Source organism: Panthera pardus, unplaced genomic scaffold, assembly GCF_024362965.1.
Source record: "Panthera pardus isolate Hobbes unplaced genomic scaffold, ASM2436296v1 HiC_scaffold_16, whole genome shotgun sequence".
Lineage (NCBI taxonomy): Eukaryota > Metazoa > Chordata > Mammalia > Carnivora > Felidae > Panthera > Panthera pardus.
The window spans coordinates 60,360,505-60,385,631 of record NW_026526721.1 but is presented as its reverse complement, the minus strand read 5'-3'; the positions used below and the strand labels follow the sequence as shown (position 1 = coordinate 60,385,631).

The following is a 25,127-nucleotide window of genomic DNA, read 5'->3' as shown; positions in this document are numbered from 1 at the left end:
AAGTGCTATGGGAAAGCTTTGTTTCTTTTAATCATTCCAGGCATCCCCTGCCTTCAATATTTCACTAAAGAGGTCCTCGGTTGCCTTTAGAAACACACTCTAGTGAGAGAAAAGAAACAGAGTAATGAAAATGATGACCTCATCTGGAAAGGCTTTCCAACCCAAAGGGATCAGCTAGCTGTGACCCCCATCCTCAGATCTGTGAAGCAGACAAGGATAGAAAGGTAGTATGAAGTTATGACTACCTCTTCAAATTGGGCTTGATAACTGTTTAATCTGATACTACAGTTTAGCAGGAGACATCTTTTTCTTGCAAGTTTATCTTTATATTTTTTAAAGCGGGGGAGACACAAACCTCTATGTAGAAGATTTTTAAGGCTATTGACTTTATGCTAGAAATAAGGAAGAGAAATGTCACACTGTGGGAATAAGGAAGCTATTCTGCGGAACCTAGCAAGGGAGTAAGTTTCATTCTCCCTTCCTCTTCTCATCTACCCATTCCTGAACTTGTACACTGTATTAGTTCCATTAGGGCAAAGTTAATTGGTGATGGAGTCATTGCTTCTCTTGAAATAAAATATGATTATCTTTGAGCCATTTCAGTATTGAACAGCACATTTTCAAACTACAAGTAGAAGGAATGTACCAGATAAGTTGTATCATGAATTTATGGTGTTCATTGTAAATAATTTGACCAGCCTAATAGTAAGGTTGGGTTAGGAAAGCTGTAACACATTTCTAATAGCATCAGAAAAAGGAAGCCCTGTATACTTTTAGTAAATGTACACATAATCAAACACAAAATTCTGTTTTCACTGATCTCCCAAAGATCAAAAAAATACTTTAAGAAGGTTGGTAAGAAGAGGTTACATGTTCAGGAAAAGTAAAGTTAAATTATGCTTTTAATCTATTATATTTTTCCTATAAAATAACTTAATGCACATGCCAGAAATTGGTAAAAGTTGAGCTACTGTTCTCATAAAGCATTAACACTTCGCATACCACATCATACATCTATATAGAATACAAAATGGTAGAGCTCTTAAAGTCTTTTATAAGTCCCTAATATCCAATTGTTTTGGCAGTCCTATGGTAAAGGCTTGGACTGGATTGCTTCTCAAGTCTAAATGCCCAGCTGAGCATGAGGTATTACTCTCAGTTGTTTTATTGGCAAGATACCATATAACTGCCCTATGAGATAATTTGGAGAGAAGACGGTAAATTTCGAAGCTATGCTGAGGACACTTCTTGAAGTGACACAGTATCAGTAGTTCAACTTGGAATTATTTTTTGTGTTTATATAAAAAAGTGTTATTGAAAACAATAATTCTGAAGTCAAAAATCTAACACAAAATAATAGGCACAATATTCACATGTATCAACCTTCTAAGCTTCCGTGTTGGTCATGAAAGAGCAAATAGAAAGAGACCATATTGGAATACCTGACCTTTGTGTCTAGCTTTATCTTACTTTACCAAACACAAAAAGATTGTGTGTGAGTGTGCGTGTGCATGTGTGTGTGTGTGTGTACACACACACATGTGTGCTTTAAAATAACTACAAACATGGATCAAATTGTCTGGTAGAGCAGCTGGTGGCCACATCTGCAGCAAAGACTTTTTTGTGGGAGCTCTTAAAACTCATAACCATGGAGTGAACCATAATTATATTGTTTAGAAATCCATGTCAGAGAAAAAGCTCTTTGACTTTAACCATTTCCTTCATTAATTTGGTGCTGTTTGGAAACTGGCCATAAGAACATTTATTTGAGTCTCTGTAACCTTTCTATTATTTCAGTGGCTCTAATGTGGAACTGATTAGTGAATGACTAAAAGAAGTAAAAACAAACAAGCAAACAACAACAACAACAACAACAACAACAAAAATAAGAGTCAAGTAACTCCAAAAGTCAAGTAAAACTTCACTGTCCTTGACTTCATGATCTTTTTGGATTGTATTTGATAACCCTTGATATTCATTTCCAGAGAATTTTAGCTAGAGACAAAATAGTAAGGAAATATAGAGAAGTTGTAATCGTAAATATATACCTATATCCAGAATGTCCATGTTTTTAGCTGCAGATGAGTTTCCATTTATTTATAGAATTAAAAGTGTTCTAAAACAATAAAAGTTCTGTGAGCTGTTTTCCTTGAAGACCATATTGAGAAGCTTACAGAAACATCTGGGCACAATCAGGGTATGTCTAGTCACATCATTACACATACTTAATCCTTTCTGGCTTCAAAACTATTGTACCTTATAGGCTAGAAGAATATTTACATTGAATACCACTCACACCAATGGGTGAGTGGCAACTTTGCTTAGAATTATTTGCAAGAATAAAATCCAAAATATTATCTATGGTTTCCAAGGGAAAGCATTTTTTTTTCTCAATAACCCACTTTTGATCTAACACTCTTTACTTGGTTGCTTATATACACCTCTATCTTCACTTCTCTCTGTCAAATGTATCTTTCCTTCAGGCCCATCTCAAATGCCACTATGTTTATGAAGCCTTTCTTGCCTTCTTCTCTTCACCTCTGTCTGTAGCAAAGGTCATTGATTCTTCCTATAAACACTCCCTAACAAAATTTTGGTGCTTCTTTTATGAAAGTTAATACCTAATTTGTATCATCATCATCATCATCATCATCATCATCATCATCATCTGTAATTTGTCTAATTCCTCTGCGAGGTATGAATTCTTCAAGTGAAATAACTTTACTTGGTATTAAAGTCTTAGAGTAGATTCTCAATAAATATTGTAACTCAAACTGAATCTCTTTCATTGGAAACAGAAATTTTTCTTGACAATTTCCCATACTACTTATAGGACACACTGATAGATAAAAGCATCTTTATATTCAAAATTAGGAAGACAATAAAAATATTTTTAATCCTTGTGAGTCTATAAGCTCCCTTTGTTTCAGATGCTCAGGCATATTTTACTCCAGATCCTCTCTATTTTTTTTTTTAATGTTTATTTACTTTTGAGAGAGAGAGAAAGCGTGAGCAGGAGAGGGGCAGAGAGAGGGAGACAGAATCTGAAGCAGGCTTCAGGCTCTGACCTGTCAACACAGAGCCCAGGGGCTCGAACCTATGAACCACGAGATCATGACCTGAGCCGAAGTCGGACACTTAACCAACTGAGTCATCCAGGCGCCCCCTCCAGATCCTCTTTTTAAAAAATCATCTTAAGACTCTGTATGTTCAAAAGATAACTCATAAATTATGACTTTTTAAATGGAGAACAAATACACAAACTGGAAGAAAACTAAGAGATTGTGAATGGGACCAGAAAATAAGAAATTATAATTTTCTTCCTAAAGGATAAATGGAAATACTTAAAGACAACCAAAAAAAATTAGAAGGCTAAAACAACACACTTGTTGTCTTCAATCTTCCTCCATAAGTGAAGAAGAAATAGAATTAAAGAATAGTAGTCTTGTCTGGCATCATGCTTAACACAAAGCTATGGACAAATCAACTTGCAATTTGGATTTCAGTCCATTTACAGGGAATGTGAATCAGTTTGATGAATGTATATGCTCTATACAAGTAATCAAACAAACTATGGAATAGTGATGTAAACACAACTACCACTGAGCCAAAATGTACTCAGGAAATATTTTAATTACATAAGAAAAATAGGATTGAATGTGATAAGTGAGGGAAAAATAATGAAAGAAGATATGGTTATATAGAAGCAGAAAGAATATTTTATGGAAGGAAAATTGAGGAAGCACAGTGGTAAAAGCAAAGCAGTAGAAATGGAGTAGCTGGGGTCGGTTGTTCAAGCAAGAAAAATATCAGGTTCAAGGTGCACTGCTTAACTTACATGTTCACCAAAGTCTAATATCAGCATCAGTGAATAAATAAATAAAAATAATCAGTTCGTAACTCATTGTGGAATTTACCCTGCCCACAGCTTTCTAGGAAAGAATATCCTTAGTGTGATGATTAGGGAAATGAAAAAAGAGAAAGGCTCAAAGGAGGACAGCATTAAATTGTTTATGTCCTAAATCAGGCATCATTAGCACTTTTATAGTCTGGTAGAAATTGCTGTGTGAAAGCCAAATTTTGGTTTACAAAAAGAAAACGATGGTCTAGTAGAGAATGGATTGTGCTGCATGGATTTAAGATAGGAGGAGCCATTGTGGTACTATTACTAGGTGAAAAACTTCAGCATCGAAGATATACATTGAACATGTAAAAGGACTTTGCCATTAATTTGGTAATATTCAAGTGAAGTAGGTAGAAATATAGGACTGATAGAAGTATTTTTGTAGATAGTCTTCCCACTCTACTAGGTCATGTACTATATAACACTGAATCCATCTTAAAGAAAGTATTTAACACACTACCGAAAGGTGGCCTGCTTAATAAAAGGTATTTTTTTGTAATTCTAAGGACTGGTGAAAGGACTATCTGAAGTGAACACACAATTCTCCTTGGTTAGATAGTATTTAGTGAAATTTCTTAAAAAGATTTTTTCTTCAATAAGAGGAACATCTGCCATTATATAGAATAGCTATAGAATTGTCATCCTTCATATTTTCTCAGTAGTCAAAGGTCAGAAATAAATATAGTAATGCCTTGGTATATTAAGAGGCTTTCATATGTTTGTTTATTTCTTTGGGTGCTTTTTCCTTTAACCACTGTAAAGAAATGATTTTCTTACCCATGACTGATTTTCTTCAAAGTAGGTTTTCAGATCTTAATAATTATGAAAAAATGAGATTCCTACATCCATTTTCTGTGCTTCTTTTACTTTATAAATTGTTTAAAAAAATAATCTGGCCATGTTTTTAAAACTTGGTTTCCTCTTGATGCACTTGTAGATGAACTCAATTTTGAGACTAACTGATCTCCTGGAGCTCTCTGGTTCTTTAGGTATCAGTTGCATGAGAAAAGGGAGATGATAAAAGAGATCAGTGCTACAGGTAGACTTCCCACAGTTTTCCTCATACCTGAATTAAGGATGAACAGAGGCTACAACCTTTGGATTCCTGCACAGTGCTTTGTGCAAAATAAGCACGAATTTTCCTTTCTCTTCTTACCTCCAGACAAGCAGGAATCCAAAATATAATTGACAGTAGTTCTGATTCCATGGCCATAAGCCCCAAATCTGAGTGAGGCAGAGAATATGCACATACACATGTACCCCTTTTAGGGAACCACAAGATTTTTGATTAAGACTGATCTGAGTATAAATGTAAACCTGCTGTAAAGGCACCTTATTCATTGGCTTCATGTAAATGCATAAATGCTATTTGAGAAAAAAAAAAGAAGATATCCAGGTACACTAAGAAAAATTACTTGATTATAAATTGTGTTGAGATGGCACATCTATCATGATGAAAGCACTACTATGTCTTTGGCTTAAGAATTACAAACAATAGAAAATAACATAAAAACTAAAAATGCACCCTTTAAATAATTTTGCTATAAAGTTTAAGCCATTTTCCATTTAAGGGTGGAACTTTTATATTTCCTTACCGTAAGCCTTATGCACCATCTTCTTGTAAACCTTACATGTAGTAGGGACTTGATAAATACTTGTTTAATAAAGAAGTAGATAATTGAATGAAAGTTGTAAACTGTCACATAACATTAGGGAAAAGGAGACATTACTCCTAAATCTGACCTGCATGTCTATAGTTTACACACACACACACACACACACACACAAGCACACACGTTCCTAATCATTTGAATATCCCATCACTGCCGAAAGCATCTTCCACTCCAGCCATCCATTTTATTTCCCAGTTACTCTCCATGATACCCTTTCCTCAAGCCCTAGCACTAAAATCATTTTAAAAGTCTCTTCTTTTGCCCTTCTCCTCCATTCAGTCACTGAATACTGCCAGTTCTTCCTCAACAGTATCTCTTCAATTGGCCTCTTTCTTTTCATTTTCAGGACCTCACAGTGGGCCTTGAAAAGGGTGGCCCTTATCTCCTTTCTGAATTTAGAAATAGACCACCCTTCCTTTAGGGCGTTTTCATAAAACCTTTTAAGCATCTAAAATAATTGTTCCTGCCATTATTTCCCCTGATCTCATTTCTTGACCTAGGAATCTACATGCTTCATTCTACCTATAAATTAAAATCCATATTCTTCATCTGGCTCTAAAGTTCCTCTATGATGGGTTATTCTCCTTGGCCTCTTTTTCTTCCCAAACTCCAAGGTCCCCATCAATTTCTGTTTCCTCTAAAGTAGAATGAACAAAGGCTTCTGTTAGGCATCTTGGCAATCTTTTTGAGCCAGATGAGTCGGTGTCTCATACAGCTCCATGCATCTGCAGTGACACTTCTATTCGTCATTACCTTGCTTTAGCCAAGTCAAAGGACTCACCCTTTCCCACCTCCATGTCCTTGTTTATGCTCTCTCTCCACCATATGGTACTCTTCTCTCTCACCTTAGAAAATGTATATCCACCACTCCCTGCCATAGTCTTCTATCCTCTTGCTTACCCTAAAGACTTTATATATTCTATGTGCACTCACTTTTGTGTTGCTCTAGAAGCATTAAGAAGTTTTGCCTCTATAGATGATGTTGTTTCCTCATTCCCAGCAAGATTATAAACATCCTAAGGGAGTACACAGCATTTTCCTAAGTATGATACAGAACTCTCCATAAAGAACCTCAGTAAATGTTTGCTCTAACCTCTTAATGAAATGTGTGACCATTAGATCTCAATAAGCCATTTGGATTCTTCAGTTGTGATTAAAATTCATTGTACATTGCAAAAGGACTCACTGCACATCCATAATCTACTGGTCTAGACCAGGAACTTAAAAATGTTTAAGGAATGGGTAAAGCACTCAGGACTCTTAGGCAGGGTGTTGAGTTGGAAGGCCTTGAATGTGTTCTGTGTGAAGAACGTCAAAGGTCCTATGTTTCCTGGCCAAGCAGTAGTTCTCAGAGGCAGTGGGGCAAGTTCACTATTTGGTAGAGGAAGCTTGCCAAATGTTATCATATTCAGATGGGTTTGTCCTTAAATGAGCACATGTGACAAGCATCCCCACCCAAGCTGCTCTCTGAAGATGTAAGTGGGCAACAAACACAAGTGTGACTCAGTCAGCTGCCAGAGACTGATGCCTTCCAAAACATCCACACCCACCACTTTACACTGTGCAAAATGTACTATTTTACTCTCATTGTGCCAGCCCAATGTTTGAGATTTATCAATGAATGAGGAAAAGAGAGAGGCCATTAATATGACGGGTCTCAGACATTCTTCATTAGAACATTTTAACAGTCTCTCTGAAGGTCCCATGGGGACAACTGTTATGTAAAGAAATATCCTTCTGACTCTTTTTAGCCCACCTAATAAAATCTGATGGCAGTGCATGAGTTGCTCTAGGGAACATAGTTCCAGGGTTAAAGAAGTAGGATTAAATTTTATGTCTTGCTCCCAAAGGAAGACCATCTTTGTGAGAGTATAGGGAAAGGCCTTTTTGGCCATGAGTTAAAGAACTATTTTATGGAGATGGTTCAGATCTAAGATTTGAAGAGACCATTACTTTAATTAGAGTTGTTCTCCTTGGCCTCTTTTTCTTCCCAAACTCCAAGGTCTACATCAACTTCTGTTTCCTCTAAAGTAGAATGAACAAAGGCTTCTGTTAGGCATCTTGGCAATCTCTGTGAGCCAGATGAGTCGGATTATGTATTCTGAAGTAATGATGAAGAGCCGCTTCCTCCAGCCTGATGAAGAAAAGCAGACTACTGAGAAACCCTTGGTGTGCACGCTATGGATTATCAATGATAATATCACTTTATACCATGTCTAACCTCTACTTCACTGGAATGTAGGTATTACTATCCCTAACTTATAAATAAGAAAATTGAGGCTTAACATGGTCAGGTGGCTTACACATGATATACAACTAGTAAGTGTCATTGATGAACACCCACTCTGATCTTCTGGTGCCAACACCAGGGCTCTGAATCCCTACACTGCTGTCTTCCACTAAATTACATGATGAACACGAAAGAATTTTATAGACCGTAAACTGGTATACAAATGGTAGTTTATCTAGGAGACAGAAAATCCTGAGGACAATTTCTAAATTACCCTGAAAAGAACTTTAATAAATGGCTTTTATTCTGAACACTTTAAAGATAGTAGCAGCCCTTTTGGTTATATACAAAAAGCTATAAGTTGTTCTTGTAATGCATCCAGACCATTCAGTAACAACAGAATTCCTATTGCTTTTTGACTAGCCTAGCCAGGAACCTAAATATCCAAGGTAGGTTTTCTCTCCTTTGTATACAGGGACACTTGCGGATAAATGCCATTCCAAGGAGAAAGAACAGGTGTGAGCAGAATTCTTATATTTTAATATATGCATCAACTTCATGAGCCATTTCATTTTAGCTTTCTGACAGGGTTCCTTCATGATAGCCACATGAAATAGGTAGTCATTCTTCTAAATTTATTGATGGAGTAAAATTAGCTCCTAGAGATACTATCTCCCATGTTCTAGACACTAAGTAAATACAGACTGAAAGAATGAGTCACAGAGTTTTTAACATAGCTAGGAGATATCCTACACATTTGAAAATCTAGTTTTTAAGAGCACATTGTATAATTTTATTGACCTTAGGTAATGTCCTTTTTTAATAAAATAGTTTTCTTCCCCCAAATCCTTTTTTTTTAATTGATTTGTTTCCATTATTCAAAAATGGCTCTAGTTGCCAATTCTCAGAATTTTAGCAAGAAGCTAATTAGTAAACAAATACTTTAAATGATATAAGTAAACTCTTATTTCAAAAATTCTTTAATGAGATGAAACTTGAATGACCACTGTTTTGAACTTCATGTATCTCCGTGACCAAACCCAATAAGCCTAACTATGACTAGTCTCTCTTTAGTGATGGTAGGAGATAGCTCCCACTATCTGTGGGAGCAGAAACCCGGACCCTCTTGTTCACTGCCTTGTCCAGTGCCAGACATAGTAGGTGCTCAATAAATAGTTGCTGAATTAATTAATTAATTAATTACCTCTAATTTGTTTGTCATTTAGTTTTGTAAGGTTTCCTGGAGGGAAGCATTTAAATTCATAATATTTACCTATTTTCTGAGACTCTTCCTACTTACTCTCAAAGGTAAGTTTTGTATGAATACCTTTAAATCAAAAGACTTCAAAAGACTTTTGAGTTAGGCTATTCTGAAAGGGAGCTGTTTCCTTTCTTAGAAAATAGTCATTACTTTCATTTCTGTTTTTATGACCATTGAGACCTTACCTTTTTCTTTGGTCTTAGAAGTGTAAACTGTATTATTATAAATATATGCTGTCGTTGTTAAAAAAGCTTCAGATATACAAGTCTTTGGGTGTAGACAGCTATAGCCCTTGACTTATTCTGGAAACGGCCCATTTTCTAATAGAATTCATATCACCTAAAGGTTTTATAGTGAATTTACTACTTGTTGTTTAGAAAATGAAGTGCCAATAAGATAGGCAACTTGGTTCATATCACAGGTAGTCAGAGGTGATACTTGATGCTGACCTCATTGATTTGATTCTTCCTCTCTGATCCTCTGTTTGAAATCTCGTCTACACCATTTATTTAACATAGGGACAGCCAATAGGACTCAGAAATTATCGGTTATTTATGACTTTCTGGGTATTGTATGTGTGTAAGATATTTTGGTTTCAGTAATTGTTACCAGTTGTGATTCATGGTTTCGGTATAGGTATCTTTAGGTATCTCTGCCTTTCATTTAAACCTTTTTGTTGTTGTTGTTGTTGTTTATTTATTTTGGGAGAGAGAGTGCACACAAGCAGGGGAGGGGTAGAAGGAGAGGAAGAGAGAGAGAGAAACCCAAGCAGACACCACCCCCCCCCCCCCCCCCCCCCCCGCTGTCAGTGCAGAGCCAGACACCGGGCTCGAACTCACTAAATGCATTAAATCAGTTAAATCGGCCCCTTAGCTAACTGAGCCACCCAGGTCTCCCCACCCCCCCCTTTTTTTTTTTTTTTGCATTGTAGTACTCCCAGGAGCAAACCTGGCTGTGAATGTTCTAGGAACTATGCAATAAGGTATCTGTCTCCTGAATAAAGCTATTGCAGAATCAGTATTTATACCTTTGGAAGGGACTTTGGTAGCTATTGCAGAATCAGTATTTATACTTTTGGAGGGGAATTTGGTTCCGTTATTCTGAGTGGGCCTGCTTCACCTTCACCCCGCCTGTGTACCTCCCTGCCAAAGGAGAAAAATCCAGTAGGTGGAACACATGTACCTTTTGTGTACCAGTCTGCTAGACCTCAAACCAGATTACTGTTGACAGGGAAAAACAAATTTCCTTTTCATTCCACAGGATAACTTAGCTGCTTTCAGATGCAAAAGCCCTTCCCCCCAGCCTCCATTCTCCCTCCTGAGCCCCCTCTCCTTTAATTCCTGTCTGGAATGGATTCCTCCCAAATGAGGATAATCCTGCCTTAGCTGTTTACTCACTTGGTTACCTTCCTGGGCTCCGCACCGTCCACAACAGGCTTTGCTGCTTGCATTTATTCCTGCCAGAACACACTTAGGAGTTTTTATTGTTGTTTTGGTTGAGGTGGCACTTTCGCTTTAAGCCCTCGTATTTCTGATTTATAACTTTCTGTCGCAGTTGCACGTTCGACTAGAATTTCTCAGGCACATTCTCTATTTAGGCACAAATGCTTCATACAATTTGAAGAAAACGTTGGGCATGGCAGCCCAATATTCGAGAATTCATTTCACTCACCTGCCTTCAGAGGTAGCTGATGCACCTCAGTGCATTATGTATTGAACATATCTGATCACTCAGTAAAAAACCACAGACACATACCTAACCTTAGGAAACTATTCTGAAAAGCATTCTATGTACCTTTCAGTAAAATGAATTGTAAATGATCATTGTTTTGTGTTTCAGAGGTACCTATGGGTGGCTAAATGATAGTTAAATTGCGGCGATTCATTCTTTAATGGTAAGAGCTGATTTGGTGCCATAAATTCCAAGAGAGCTTTGCAAAGCCTATGTTACATATATTACTTCATTTAATCCTCATAATAACCCTACAAAGGGGGCATGATTACTCTTGTAACTTGCTCAAAGTCCCCATGGCTGGTAAGTAGCTTTAAAAGGATTTCAATCCCTATCTAGACCCTTTACTTGTTTTGTTAGATGTGCCCATCAACCTGAAGATTCAGAGTTACTTATTCTTCTAAAGTAATTATCCCACATAAATACCTTTTGTCATATGTTGACAGAACTGGCACATATGTACCATCACAGCCCACAGTACCAACACAGGTTGTTTCTTTGTGTTTTTTGTTGTTGTTGTTGTTTTTTAAATCCAAATTCCCTTTCTTCCTCCAAGGGATGGCTAGTTTGTAATCAGAAGTGAAGGTGAAAGGATTTATAGGGGAAATGGATAAATTCCTAACCAGGAGTATGGTAATCACTCCAATGGGGCATCATAATTTAAAATTAATTGCACTTTCCCAATTATGTTGGTTATGTAAAACTCTAAGCAGACATCTACAAGTTCAATCCTAATCTATTATATTTTATATTCTTTCCGAGGAACTCCATCACTGACTCATTTAAATTAAACATATATTGTAAAAAAATCATGCGAGGAATGTTGTAGAACTGACAGAGAGTGGCACTAGAAACCTTAATTTTAAATTTCATGACTTTTGTGCAATTAGAAGCTCAACCTTAACATTGCATTAACGTAGCTTTTTTGCATTTAATTATAGATATTGGGTTAAAGCTATGGAAGTTAATATTTTAAGCCTCCATTAATGGTTGTAATCGATTTTTTGTATTATTTTTTGCTATAATAATCAAAAGAGCACTTAACCTGGACAGGAAATAAATCTGGGATTCTGGAGATTAATGTTAAATCTGCTGATGCATTGTCCTACCATTCCCTGGAAGCCTCAGTTATCTGATGCTATATGCAAGAGCTTACAGGTGACAGGAGTCTCTGGAAAATGACCTAGGTTTCAGTGTTTCTCTTTGAATTGTCATAATAGCATTGTTTTTTTAGTTTCACAGTGGGATGTATTTTAAGCAAATGGAGGGTGGGGATTCAAAGATAAAAGGAATTGACATAAAAACTAAAGGAATTGCTTAATTTGTAAATTTAATCCTGTATCATGATTCCTCATTAGGGATATTTGCTGTTCTGATTCAGTACCAAGCACAGGGGGCAAATGGGACAGAAAGGGCACTAACTGTATTGAAGATGGCACTAGAAATTTGGAGGGCTCTTAATAATTAGGTACTTAAGCTCACCTAGAGAAGTGATTAGTGTTTAGAAGTGGAGACACGGCTACAGGAACACAGATAAATTAGAAGGGAACAAAATGTCCAGTTTGCCACAGTTCTTTTAAATAATTGCAGCCTGTGCAAGGGATGCAGTGGTGCTGTCTATGCCACTTCCACAGCCCGCGCAGTCTGTATCGTCCCAGTGCATCTGGCCATGTGGTATGGAGGTGCCGGAGCAGGAGGACACCTGGGTTGGCTGGTGTTGGGTTTTTTCAGGTCTCTGCCACTGACTCACGAGATAGTCTCAAATAAGCCATTCACTCTCCTGATTTTTCATTCTTCTACTTGTGACGTGGATGAAACGCCTTCTTCTCAAATAATACAAACATGTATAACATATTTTTCAAAAGCATGGGTTGGAAACAGTTTACAACTAAGAGAAGAAGAACATTGATAGCTTGGAGTCACTCAGCAAACATGCAGTAGGAGCTCCCCAGATACAAACACGGGTGAAACATGGCTTTTGAGTAGCTCTAGTGAGGGCTGTGGGAAACCGGAAGGGTGGACACATTCTAGAAAGAAATCAAATAAGTATGTAGGAATGATATTAGTGCCGTGCAGGAGGGTATGATGATTGGATACTTGGAAAGCAATAATAAGTAAACACTTATTAATAATGTGATGTAGAGGAGAGAACATGGAATAGGAGTTTGCTCCAGCCTCGGCTGCCTACCACGCATGCTCCAGAATGATATTCTCTGTTCCTGTGTTTCATTATCTATAAAATGGGTGTATTGTCTGATTGCTTATGCCACAATGTATATTGAGAGTCAAATAAGAACTACGCTGATAGCAGCACTTTGAAAACTTTATGGTGCTATGCAAATGTCTAACATTATAACTGTCACATCATCAAAAATGGTGGAGAAGCAACATAATTAAATAGATGATTCAGACCAGAACTTATTTCACCAAAAATGCCAAATAATTGTGGCAGAAGCAAACTTTGATGCTTAACTTATGTGAATGATGCCTCTGCCTAAAATTTTGTTATATGAAATTGCAACGTTCTGGCCACAGACTAACAAAGTAATTCTGACTTTCCAAAATTATATTCTTCTGACGCTAGGAAAAAGAAACTTCAAATTGGAAAAAGCCAGGACACTTATACATTAAAAATGACAGGATGAGAAAGAAGGAGGATTGTGCTTTTCCAAATGTCAAAATTTGAAATGCTAATAAAATCCAATAAATAGGATATTTACCATGGCTACAACGACTAGCAAAGGTTAGTGTGGACAAGGCCTAGAAACCATGGAAGGTTCTGAAGGACAACAATCAATGAGAATGCCAACCCTGGAAGAGTTTTAATCTCGCTGGCATGTGCACCAGTCATGGAGCATCTTTCATAGGCTGAGCCCAATTGTAATCATCAATTAGAAGAGGTTTTTTTTAATATACATATTTCATTACTGTGCTGCCTATTTATTTATTTATTTATTTTGCGTAGCAGAAGTTACTTTTGAATGAAAGTGAAAAAACTGTTTTTACATGATTTAACTCCAACAGTTTGAGTCAGATGACAGAATGCTCAGACACAAACAGGACCTGTCTCTACACATCTTAGACAGAGAGCAGAATATTCAAACATGTGTATCTTGCACTTAATTTAAACTGCGTGCTTGGTTACCTATCTCTTTGGCAATTCAGTATAAAGTTTTATTACTGTGAAATAGAATAGGGTAGGGATTTATGTCACACAAAAATGAATTTCCATGGATGGGAACACACATGAAATAATTTAGGTAAGCAGTATGTCAAATGAAAATTTAAGATGTTAGAGCTGGTGGTGCAAAGGGAGGAAGCAAAGAGGAGGTTTGTGTAATAGATGATAAATATATCACCAGGGAAAGAAAAAGGACTGCAGTTGCTATAGGAAGTTATTACTAATGTTGAAGAATTGTGGAAAACATTGAAGAATGAATTTTAAGACCAAGAAATCAAAGCAACTGATTAGATGAAGGGACATCTCATTTTAATGTCAGCATAACACTTAAAATAAATGGGAGCCTTTATAGTTATATCCAGGAATGAATGAAAACTGTGGGCCTAGAGGGGCACCTGGGCAGCTCTGTCAGTTAAGCTTCTGATTCTTGATTTAGGCCTAAGTCATGCATGATTTCAGGGTTTGTGGGTTCGAACTTCTCATCAGGCTCTGAGCTGGGAGCACAGAGCCTGCTTGGGATTCTCTCTCTTTCTCCCTTTCTCTCTGCGCCTTCCCCACTCATGCTCGCATGCGCACACACATGCACCCACTCTCTCTCTCTCAAAATAAATATATAAACATTTAAAAAAATGAAAACCATGGGCCTAGAGTTTTTGCAGCTCTAGCCATTAGGGGCATTCTTTAACTCTTTTTTTTTTTTTTTTTTTTTTTTTTTTTTTTGCAAAGGTTACCAAAGGAATGGGAATGAGCAAAGCTCCTGTCACCTCTGCAAAAAATTCTTCCTTTCATTGATTCAATTTTGTTTCAAAGCAGTCCCAATTTGAGAAATGGAATGTGAGACTCACACTAATCGTTCCCTGCAGATTTATAGTGTAACTCAGGTGTGATAGAAGGGTATGAAAATCTTCTTTTTGTCATTCCATACTTCTTGCCAGTTTCATATGTTTATGTGAAGTAACTTATAGTAATGACTGTAATTAGCTAATTTAGATAAGGAACAGAGGAGAAGGATATGGAAAGTTTAAAGTGTCTAAATTGATGTCATCTGCTGAGAGAGGGAAAACGGGAAAAGGAAGAAGAGGTTTTCCAAGAAAGGCAAATAATGCCTTTGATTTGGGACTTGCATTTAAGTCTGCTGCAAGATGTTTAGATCTTCTCAAAATTTCAAGGAGGCCGTAGACAATCCAGGTCTGGAGCTCCAGAGAAAATTCTGGTGGTGGTAGAGATTTGGGACTTACTTGTCAGGAGGTGGTAGGTGTGGCTGTAAGACTGGATGGCAGGGAGGACTCCAGGAGTTGTGAGGAGAAAACTCCAGGCAGAATACAAGGAAACCCAGTCTCAAGGAGTGGACAAGAAAGTGAAGCCAAAGAAAAGACAAGAGAGGACTGTCAGTGCCAGAGAGTGAGAAAACGAGGCCAGCATTGAGGAAACCAAGGGTGAGGTGTTCCAGGGAGGGGCTGTGGTAAGGCCAACCGAAAATAAAACAGAAAATGTCCAAGGAATTTGGCTCAAAAAGGTCAATACTGACACTGAGAGTAAAGTACCAAAAGTTCAGTGATCTGCTTGAGATAATAGTTTATAGCCATAATTTCATAAGGGGTAGTGGTGGTAGACATCACATTTTTTTAAATCCCTTAGTTCTCATATTTCTCAATTTATCTCTTCACTTATCCCTCCCTTTAGTATTGTTTTAACTTTGCAAAATATTTAATTTGCACTGTATTTGGGGGAGCACAGTTATTAGGAAGGCAGTATACAAAATATATTAAAAGGTTATGGATGTCATACTTCTATCTCTCCACCAGAAAAACTCATCATCTCTACCTTCTACCTAAATAGGACAAGACAAAAAAGCTAGGATGTTTTTTACCACCTCCGATAATTTCCAAACTATATTGTATTCAACATTTTCTCAACTAGAGTTTCATGGAGGATGAGAAAGTGAAAAAAGCGTGTACTGTCCTCGACGGTCTTACACACCAGTAAAGAATTCATTCCGTGGTGAAAACATGGTCTAAGAAACATGAATAAAGTGTCTTGGAGGGAGAGCCAATCTCTGGTGTAGAGGGGGTCTTAGTTAAGGTAATGTTGGTTTTTATAATACATAAACCTCCAAATTTCAGTGGCTAAATATAATAGAAGTTTCTCTTTTACTCGTGTAAAGGGTGCTCAGGGACCCAGGCTGGCAGAGGCTCCATCATCTTCAGCACATAGCTTCCAAGGTCACCTTGGGTGTGACTTCCAGTCAGAAGACTGGTAAAGAGAAACAGCAATGATTACACAGGAATGTTGTTGGGCCAGGCCTGGAGCAGCTCCTGTCACTTCTGTTGACACCCACTGGCCAGAATTTGGTCACCTGCTGCAAGGAGAGCTGGGCAATGGAGTTGAGCTCTGTGCCCAAGAGAAAAGACAAAGTGCTTTTTTAATATTAGCCAGTGACTTCCCAGGGTCAGGGAGGGTCTCCAGGGTGGGATTTAGACTTTGAGATTATGGGGGAGTCCATGGAAAAGTGATGCAGAATGGGAAAAGGGGGGGTTGGAAGAAGGATGTGTTCCAACTTCACCTGCATGGGTAGGGTCCACAGTGGCAGTAGGGACATGTTAGCTTTCAACATAAGCTCCTTCACAACCCATTGTTCTCTGATCTGAGCAAATTCATTTATTAAAGAGAAGAAAATATGTAATGCATACTAATTTACTTCACTGGATATTAAACCTGAAAGCAGAGAGGAATCATAGGTTATCTCCTTAAAACTCATTTTAAAGGTAAGGAAGAGGAGGCGAGTGAGGCCAAACCCTCTGGGTCTCATCCTCTGAGGCGTTGTCGGAACCAGAGTAAAACCCAGGTGTCAGCTGCCATTCCAGAGCTCTTTCAGTGAGGGAGGTACAAGTTGTAGCATTTTTGCAGGGGAGGAGCAAGGGTTAAGTTCCAATCACCACGATTATGTAGAAATAACCATGGAGCTTCATCATAAATTGTTTCTGTCATCGTATTTTAAATTCTACTGCCAAACTAAAGGAAGTCAGCTAGTGCTGATGTAAAATCTCTTCTGTGCTAATCAGGATAGTCCATATTTACTCCTTACGAAAAAAAAAATCTTTCTTTTTTATTCTGATGGCTAGTATATATGTTCTCTTCTTCTTATATCTCATGTAGATCTTTAACAGTCCAAATATACAGACCAAGTGTGGATGAAATCAGCATGTTTAATGATAGTCTTGTACCTAATTTTAAAAGAAAAAGGGAACCTAAGGTTAGTGGTAACTGAATCGGATGGCTATAATTGAGTTTGTGTTGCTTTCATTGTTATAAAATTTTAATTGGTATCAATGCTTCAATGTATATCAAAATGCGTGTCACAGCTTTTGTACAAAAATACAGTTGACTCTAGAACATATTTTCTTAAGCGAGAATAATAAATTATCTCAGAACTTGTGATTCTTTACTTTTAAAAATCATAAGGTCAGTTCTTTAATTAAAAGATAAAGAAAAGTGCTCAGTGTCCATGTAGTCAAATCACTCATATCAGAATAATCTGGTAACCAAAAAAAAAAAAAGATAAAGAAAAAAGTTATGAAGGGAGGAATTCAATCTATTTTCAGAAGAATTTGCCTCAGAATGACTTCTTTTATGTTCTCATAAGATCCACTTCTCGAAGTCTCCCTTTCAGTGCACGAAAATGGAAATGATACCGGGTACAACAAAGAATTTGTCCTAAATTTACTCATGTCAGTTTCAGCCATGAGGCTTAATTATGTTTTTCTATTAAATAATAGGTCTCTTCTACATAAATATTATTTTTTCCAGAATAATTAGCATGAATATATGGTCACCCTCTATATAGAAAATTAGAGGCAGAGAGAGAGAGGTGTATAGAGATATAAAATACTCAATTGGAACTACTGGTAAATATATATTAAGTGTACAGAATACAGCTATGTGTTACCCATCCAGCCTGTTTGACAGTCTTCTCCATGTGTTTCTACAGAGGTAGATTAGACCACTACTTTTTATATCTTTGAGATTATGGCAAGGTATTACAAAGACTGTTAGATAATGAAATACAGCTGAACATTTATAAACACCAGATCTGAGAATGTTTGTTGATGGAACTTTCAAGATCCAGCTGCATCTGGGTATGTGAGTATGTGATGACAGTACTCTACAGACCTTGATATTAAAGGGCTTCCTTCTCACTGCAGCCCTGTGAAGTAATGTGGATATTGTCTTATCCACCCAATGTATTGACAGAGAGAAGAGGCTTATTGATAAACCCATACTGGCTTGAGTGGCAGAAACATTCTATTTCCCATGTAAAAATTGCCCTCCTGTGAAGCTCCAATCAGATTTTTGGACCTGCCATCTAGTGGCCACTGCAGTAACAAGGCAATCATAACATTTTGGTCTTCCTTTGAATACTGGAGTTTAAATGTAGCTCATCTGCAGATAAATAGGGGGGCGTTCCAGCCATTAAACACAGTCCCCTCTTTTTTCCTTAGACATACTGCCATTTTAATAGAGCAGCTTCAAGCAGAACATTTGTTATACTCACAGGAAAACAGATTTTTCACACAAAATGTATACTTCCCACCTGAAATTTAAGAAAGAAAGAGATTGAGAGGAAAGGAGAGGAGAGGAGAGGAGAGGGGAGAAGGAGGAAGAAAGAAAGTCTTCCATTATTGAAAAGAGATGTGGAGCACTGCAGGGAAAGGGGGGGGGGAGGGAAGCTGGAGAGCAGGCACATATTCTGTCAAGTAGTTCTACTTGTGAGACTAATTCTTACAAACTGTGCACCCAGCAGAGTAAACCTCTTATTTTGCTGCTTTTGCTCTGATCCCCCACATAGCTGTAATGTTCTACTTGTTTTTCCCTGTCCTATAAACCACATAGGCATTTGATATGATACATAATGTTGGCAAAGGAACAATTTACAAATGACTTAAGTAGGTAATTATTTATTAGAATATTAGTCTATAGACGTCTATGTTACTGTAGCAAAACCTGGTAAGAGGTTAGTTTTGTTTCAGTGTTTCTATTATAATCCCTGTTTATTAGTTTTCCTTTTTCCAGGGACTTATGAGTGGAATGTAAAAATGCACAGTGGGCTATTATTATTATTTATTTGTCAAAGAAACATGAATATACAGAGCAAAGGCCAGTTTGTGAACTATGCCAGACAGTCTCTAGCCCCAAAGACCTCACAATACAACTCTTAAGCAGGTCCCAAAAAATTCAAGACAGAATGAAAACAGATGGATGAATGATACTTATTCAATATCTTAAATATAGAACTCAGTGGTGCAGGTGCATCTTCAGATGTTATTTGAAAGAAGAGACAGAATATCTTGGCATTGTGTCATTTATTCATAAATATTATAAATTTTATATTATTTGAGAAACTATTCTAAATATACAGGGTGGTTTGAAAGAAGGTGTGAAAGCTGATTCCCTCAAATGAGACAAAGGGCAAATCGAGTTAAAAGCAGGGACTGAACATAGTTAGAAAAAGTGGAGGAGAACCAGACCAAGGATGGAGCCAAGGAAAAATAAACCCCAAGGGGATACATAAAGTTTGATGAAAAAGAATTGCAAGGATTTTTTTGAACGAAAGAATCAAATCCACCAAGAAAGATGATCTTGGCAGCTATGTCCTGAATACACTAAAATTGCCAAGAAACTCCAGGAACAATAATGGCAGAGATAATGATTTAGTTATGGAAATTGCAATGCAAGGGTGTAGAATTCTGTGTGGTGGACAGAGGGTCTGGTTTTGGACACAGTATCTGTATAGCAGGAAGAATGGTCAGATATAGCTAAAAGCAGAATAAAAGGTGAGACAGGAGTCAGGTTTGTCAGATTGTTGAGGAAGACAGAAGTCAGTAAAACTGTCCAATGAAGCCATGGTATTTTTTTTGAACATCCATTATCTGGTCCTACATTGTTAGTTATTAGGGAGTGAACTATAGATATAAGTCAGGATCCCTAAGCCAAAAAATGATGCTATGTTCCAAGTGAGAAGATAAGACTGACATTGACACACCTACATCAATTAGAAAAAATAAGGCAGTTGATGTTATTAGTCATAGCAGAATTTTCTGGAAGGGAGAAATAAGCTGACCTTAGAGTAATCCTGGAAAAGCCATCCAGGTGATGAGACCCAAGCTGAGACTTGAAGAATGGTGTGTGGGGAACCGACATTAAAAACAGGGAGAAATATGATGACATCGTGAGGATAGAAATCAACAGGGTGTTTTGGGGAAGCTGTAAAATGCCATTGGTGGGTGGAATGGATGGTTTGAGCTAAAGAGTAAGGAGAAACAAGTTAGGATGGTAAAGTGAGGCCAGTGTGTGAAACGGAGACGATCAGAATTCCTCAGCATGTGATAGGGTCACTGATGAATTCATTCCAGAAATATTTTTTGATGGTATATTATGTTTCAGGCACAAAATAGACAAGGCTTTTCTCCTTTTGAACTTCCATTCTGATGAGGGAAATTAGAACCTCCCTCCAGCAAAAGGCAAGCAAATAAATGAACAAGATAATTTCAGAGAGTCATCAGTGCCATGAAGAACATTAAACTGAGTGGTAGAAAAGAGAATCACTGGCAGGAGTAGTGATGGCCCAAAATGGAGAGAAAAGAGTAAATATTTGAAAGTAGAAATTCTTAGGTCTTGGATATAATTTGAAGAGAATGAACAAAGGGACGTCACAGGTGATTTACAGCTATGTAGGCAGGGAAATTAAGAGTTAGCTAATGCCAGTCATATAAACTGGGAAGATGGAAAGAGAGAAAGGAAAACTTGGGGAGGGGGTAAGAAAGCTCTCTGGCCCCATAATCCCTCCTTGTTGCAGTGACCCACTAAAGCCTTGGCTGCCACCCTCAATTTCTTAAAGATTTTTGTCACTGGCTCACTGACCTCTTTTTATTTCCACCTTATGATAGTTCTTGGTCATTTTTGTGTTTAAATATATAATCTTTCCCAACACCTTGCATCTCAATTCCTTGATTGTCTTATGATCTGTCCTCCACCCTACTGTAGCTATCCACTTATATGGTTACACTTGTGGCATTTTAATTACTAATAATTACAACTTTTCCATAATCTCAATTTCAAGCATCCCTCTCTTCAACCACCACCTAGTATTTTTGCAATCCCGCTTATTACAACAACTCCTGAACCTTCTATGACCTCTCATTCATTGACTCCACCCTTAGCCCCTCATATTCTCACTTCCTTATATAGTTTAGATTCCTTGGACAACAATTTTAATCTTTTCCTTGCATATGCCCTTAACTTCTTTCATCTTCTCTTCACTGACCTCTCCTGGCAAATCCCCACCATAGTGATCATCTGCAGTTCCATACCTATTCCAGGCCTGATGCCAGCTAACAGTGGCTGGAGAAAAATACACAAGTAACCTGATGACTCTCACTGTAAACTCCTGATCACTCCAAGAGGCTCTTAGATCTGCCCTGCAACCATATTACACTTCCCTATCCATTCTCTTCCCCGTATTTCCACAAGAGCATTTCCTGTCTTTCCCCTCTCTCAAACCTCCAACATTTCCTTCCCTATTCTTACTCTCAACTTATGACCCTCCTTCCTACTTCACTGAGAAAATAGAAACAGTCAAAAAAGAACTTGCTTGAACACTGGCTCTCCAGCACACCTACCCTCCCATCTGCAGGCATGCCCACACACTGCTTCCTCCCCAATAACTGTGGATAATCCCTGTGCATTCTCGTCTCAGTCCACCCTCACTGTGCATTCAATCCCACCCTGTTCGCACACACTCGTGAACAGTACCCCTGAAAGATACCCCTGCTTTCTCTTTACCAATTTGTTCCTATCTTCTAAATCTTTCCTGTAGCCCTCAAACATGTCATAATTTCTCTCATTCTAAAAAACTCTTCTTTAACCCACAATCCCTGCCAGCTACCATCCCATTCCTTTGAGTCCCACTATACCAAAGCTTCTCAAGAAATGCCTCCAATAACTACAGACACTCTCCTGTTCTATGCTCTAATTCTCTCTTGATCTTTCTCTCATTAACGTTTGCACCCACCACTAAGATCACCAGTAATTTCCAAGTTGCCAAGTCCTTTAATTCAGTCTTGTCTTTCCCCCATCTGCCAGGATTGTTTTCTATGGCTCCTTATTCTTTCACATTAAAACACTTTCTTCACTTGGTTGGCTTTCAGTCTCCCACACTCACTTGATTTTCGTCCTACCTCACTGGCCATTCTTTCTCAGTCTCCTTTGCTGGTGTATTCTCATTTCTGAAACATGTAAACATTGGAGGGACCTAGAGCTCAATCCCTGAACCTCCTGTCTTTATCTCCATTCACTTCCTTCATTGTCACACCCAAGCTTGTGGTTCCAGCCCGTACCTCTAGTCCAGGCCTAAATTCTAGGTCCACATGTTCAGCTGCCTCCTCGACAGCTCCATTGTGAGTCTAATGGACATTAGAGACCTAACATCCCCAAGTGGAATTCCTTATTTTACTCAGCAAATACAGTTTTCCCCGCCTTGATAAACAGTACCTCATCCTTAGAGTTGCTAAACCCAAAGGTTTATTTCTCTCCCAGTTTTTTATTTCCATCACAAATTCAACTTTAGCAACGAATTCTGCAGATCTTCAAAATACATTCAGAATCTTAACCACTTCCTATCCTCACCGCTCCTACTACTATCACCTTTTAACCTGGATTATTGTGGTAGCCTTCTAGTTATCTTCCCTGTTTGTGGCCTTGCCACGTATAGTCTATTCGCAAAATGGTAGCCAGAGTGGTTCTTTGTAATGTAGGTAAGGCCATTTAAGTCAGCCCAAATCACTGCTCTGCTCAGAACTCTCTCAAAGGAATCCATCTACTCAAAGGAAAAGCCAAAGCCTTTACAGTAGTCCAGAAGGCACTATACATTGTTTTCCCTATTAATTTCCATGTCCTTATTGAGCACCTGATCCCTCACACACTCCTCTCAAGCTTCACTGAGAAGCTTTGCTTCCTTTCTCTTCATAGCATTTATTCTGTTCAGATATAGGTTTTATTTATATATTTATTTCCCCTTGCCACGGAATATAAGCCCAATGATTGCAGGGTTTTGTTGTATGGTTTTGGGTTGTTGGGTGTTTGTTTTTTTTTTTTTTTTTTTTGTCTATTTTCTACTTTAAGAAATCCCCAGTGTCTACAACAGTGCCTGGCCTATAAAGGGTATTCAGTAAATATTTGCTGGATGAATGAAGAAAGAATGAGTGCTTCTTTCCCTGAGTTTGCAGATGTTTTTATTAAATACAAAACTTAATATTGTGGCATGGGCCCCATGATTCTCCATGGCAAAATTTTCAGATTCTTCAAAATTAATTTTGAAAGTAAGTGTACTTTGTGCAGGTTTATCCAGAATATTAGATAGGCCACTATTTCTGTTTAGCACCCAAAGCAGCAACATCTAAAGTACTTTTCTTTTTCATTTGGTAAATGTTTATCAGGGAATATGAGCATTCTAGACACAGGTAGTGACATGTGCAGAGGCTCAGAAAAATAAAGAGAACATAGTACAGTGGACTGTTACCATATCACAAGTGACAGACAGCAGAGGCCTGAGCTAATGTGGTACAGCGAGAACAAGAGACCTAGAAATGTGAGAAACATCAATAAGTAAAAGGTCACCAGAATGAAGAAACTGGGTTGATGGGGAAAATAAAATACTGCCTATCCTTATCAGGCTATAAAGTGGAAAGTGGTTATAAAAGAGGTAGGTAAGAGTGGAATTGGAACTTAGAAGACATGAGTTGTAAAAATCCCTTTGTAGGATATGGACTTAGAATCCCTCATTGTTATAGTTACTACAAAAATATTCAGTGTGTTCATTGGTGACTTTGTTAGAATCATTCTGGAAGGCATTCCCAGATGAGACCCTAACTTTCATTCTTCCAACTGCCTGACTGACAGCTGAAATAGTTTGAGTTTCCATATTTTCTACCTAGTGGCCTCACCCTTCCTTAAAGTTTTTTTTTCTTATTTTATACTGAAATTACTAGACTGATAGAGTATTATATATATATATATATACACACACACACACACACACACACACACACACACAATAGTTTTAAATCCAATTAACTGTAAATATTGCTTTCTATGCACAAAAACCTCCCTCAGTTATTAAAAGAAATTACATTAGAATTACAAATCTGATGATTATTTGAGGGGTGATGAAAAAGCAACAGATGGTTCCCAGGTATGGGGCTTGGGCATATGGGTGAATGGTGATGCTATTTGCTCACATAGAGAACAGAATAAGAGAAACTTTAAGGGAGAAGATGAGTCAGCTTTGGCCGTATTGAAATATCCAACTGGAATTTTCCAGTAGGTCATTTGCTATAGAGGGCCAGAGGTCAGGAGAGAACTAATGGCTTAAAATACAGATTTGAAAGATATTAACATATTGATGTTAATTCAGACTGGGAGACATGGATGTCTAATGGGCAATGGACATAATTGTGTGAAGTATGTGGAATAAACATAGACAGATGTGACCTGGACATTAAGGAACTTCTGATCACTTATCTGACATTTTCCTAGACTAATTTCCTCTTAAATTCACTCCTACTCATCCCCTATACCAGCCCACATCCTGTCCCAGCCTTCTTATTTAAAAACATCTACAATTCAACACCTGGACTCTTTACATTGCATACATGCCTGATAGCTGTAAAAATGCATACCTCAAAATTGTATGCAAAGAAAAAGAACATGCATGAATTCACACCATTCGTGAACTCTAAGCTCTCATTATTTTAAAAAACTATGGAATGAACATATTTGCATGGTGAACAATGTCCCCTAATTTACGTATTCTCTAAGAGTTTTTGTCCGATTTTCTTTGGCATGGATCAAATTCATCTGTCATAACACAAACCATTGGGATATTTAAGGAGACCTCTGTTAAAAAATGAGAGGGTGGTCATCTTTTTCTGGTTTTCTTTCCATTTGCAGTGAAGGAAACAGAGGCACTTAGAACTTCAGTTACTCCCTGAGGACCAGTCTCTCTGTAAGTCACTCATCCTATAGAAATATAACTTCCAATTTCATTGTGCTCTTAGATTACTTATTTTTTCCTTGGCTTGAATTATCTAAAC

At 37.7% G+C, this 25,127-nt stretch overlaps 1 protein-coding gene across 42 annotated transcripts in view; it reads left to right on the top strand.

The window, feature by feature from the left end:
- Positions 1-25,127, top strand: part of ZBTB20 (zinc finger and BTB domain containing 20) — a 775,662-nt gene that overhangs the window by 557,270 nt on the left and 193,265 nt on the right. For 4 of the 42 annotated variants that reach the window (XM_053903377.1, XM_053903375.1, XM_019448042.2 and 1 more), the window contains one exon: positions 24,985-25,039. The exons of the other annotated variants lie outside the window; for them this stretch is intronic. The gene's annotated coding sequence lies outside the window, so the exon portion shown is untranslated. The remainder of the gene's footprint in view (positions 1-24,984; positions 25,040-25,127) is intronic. 42 annotated transcript variants of the gene reach the window in all.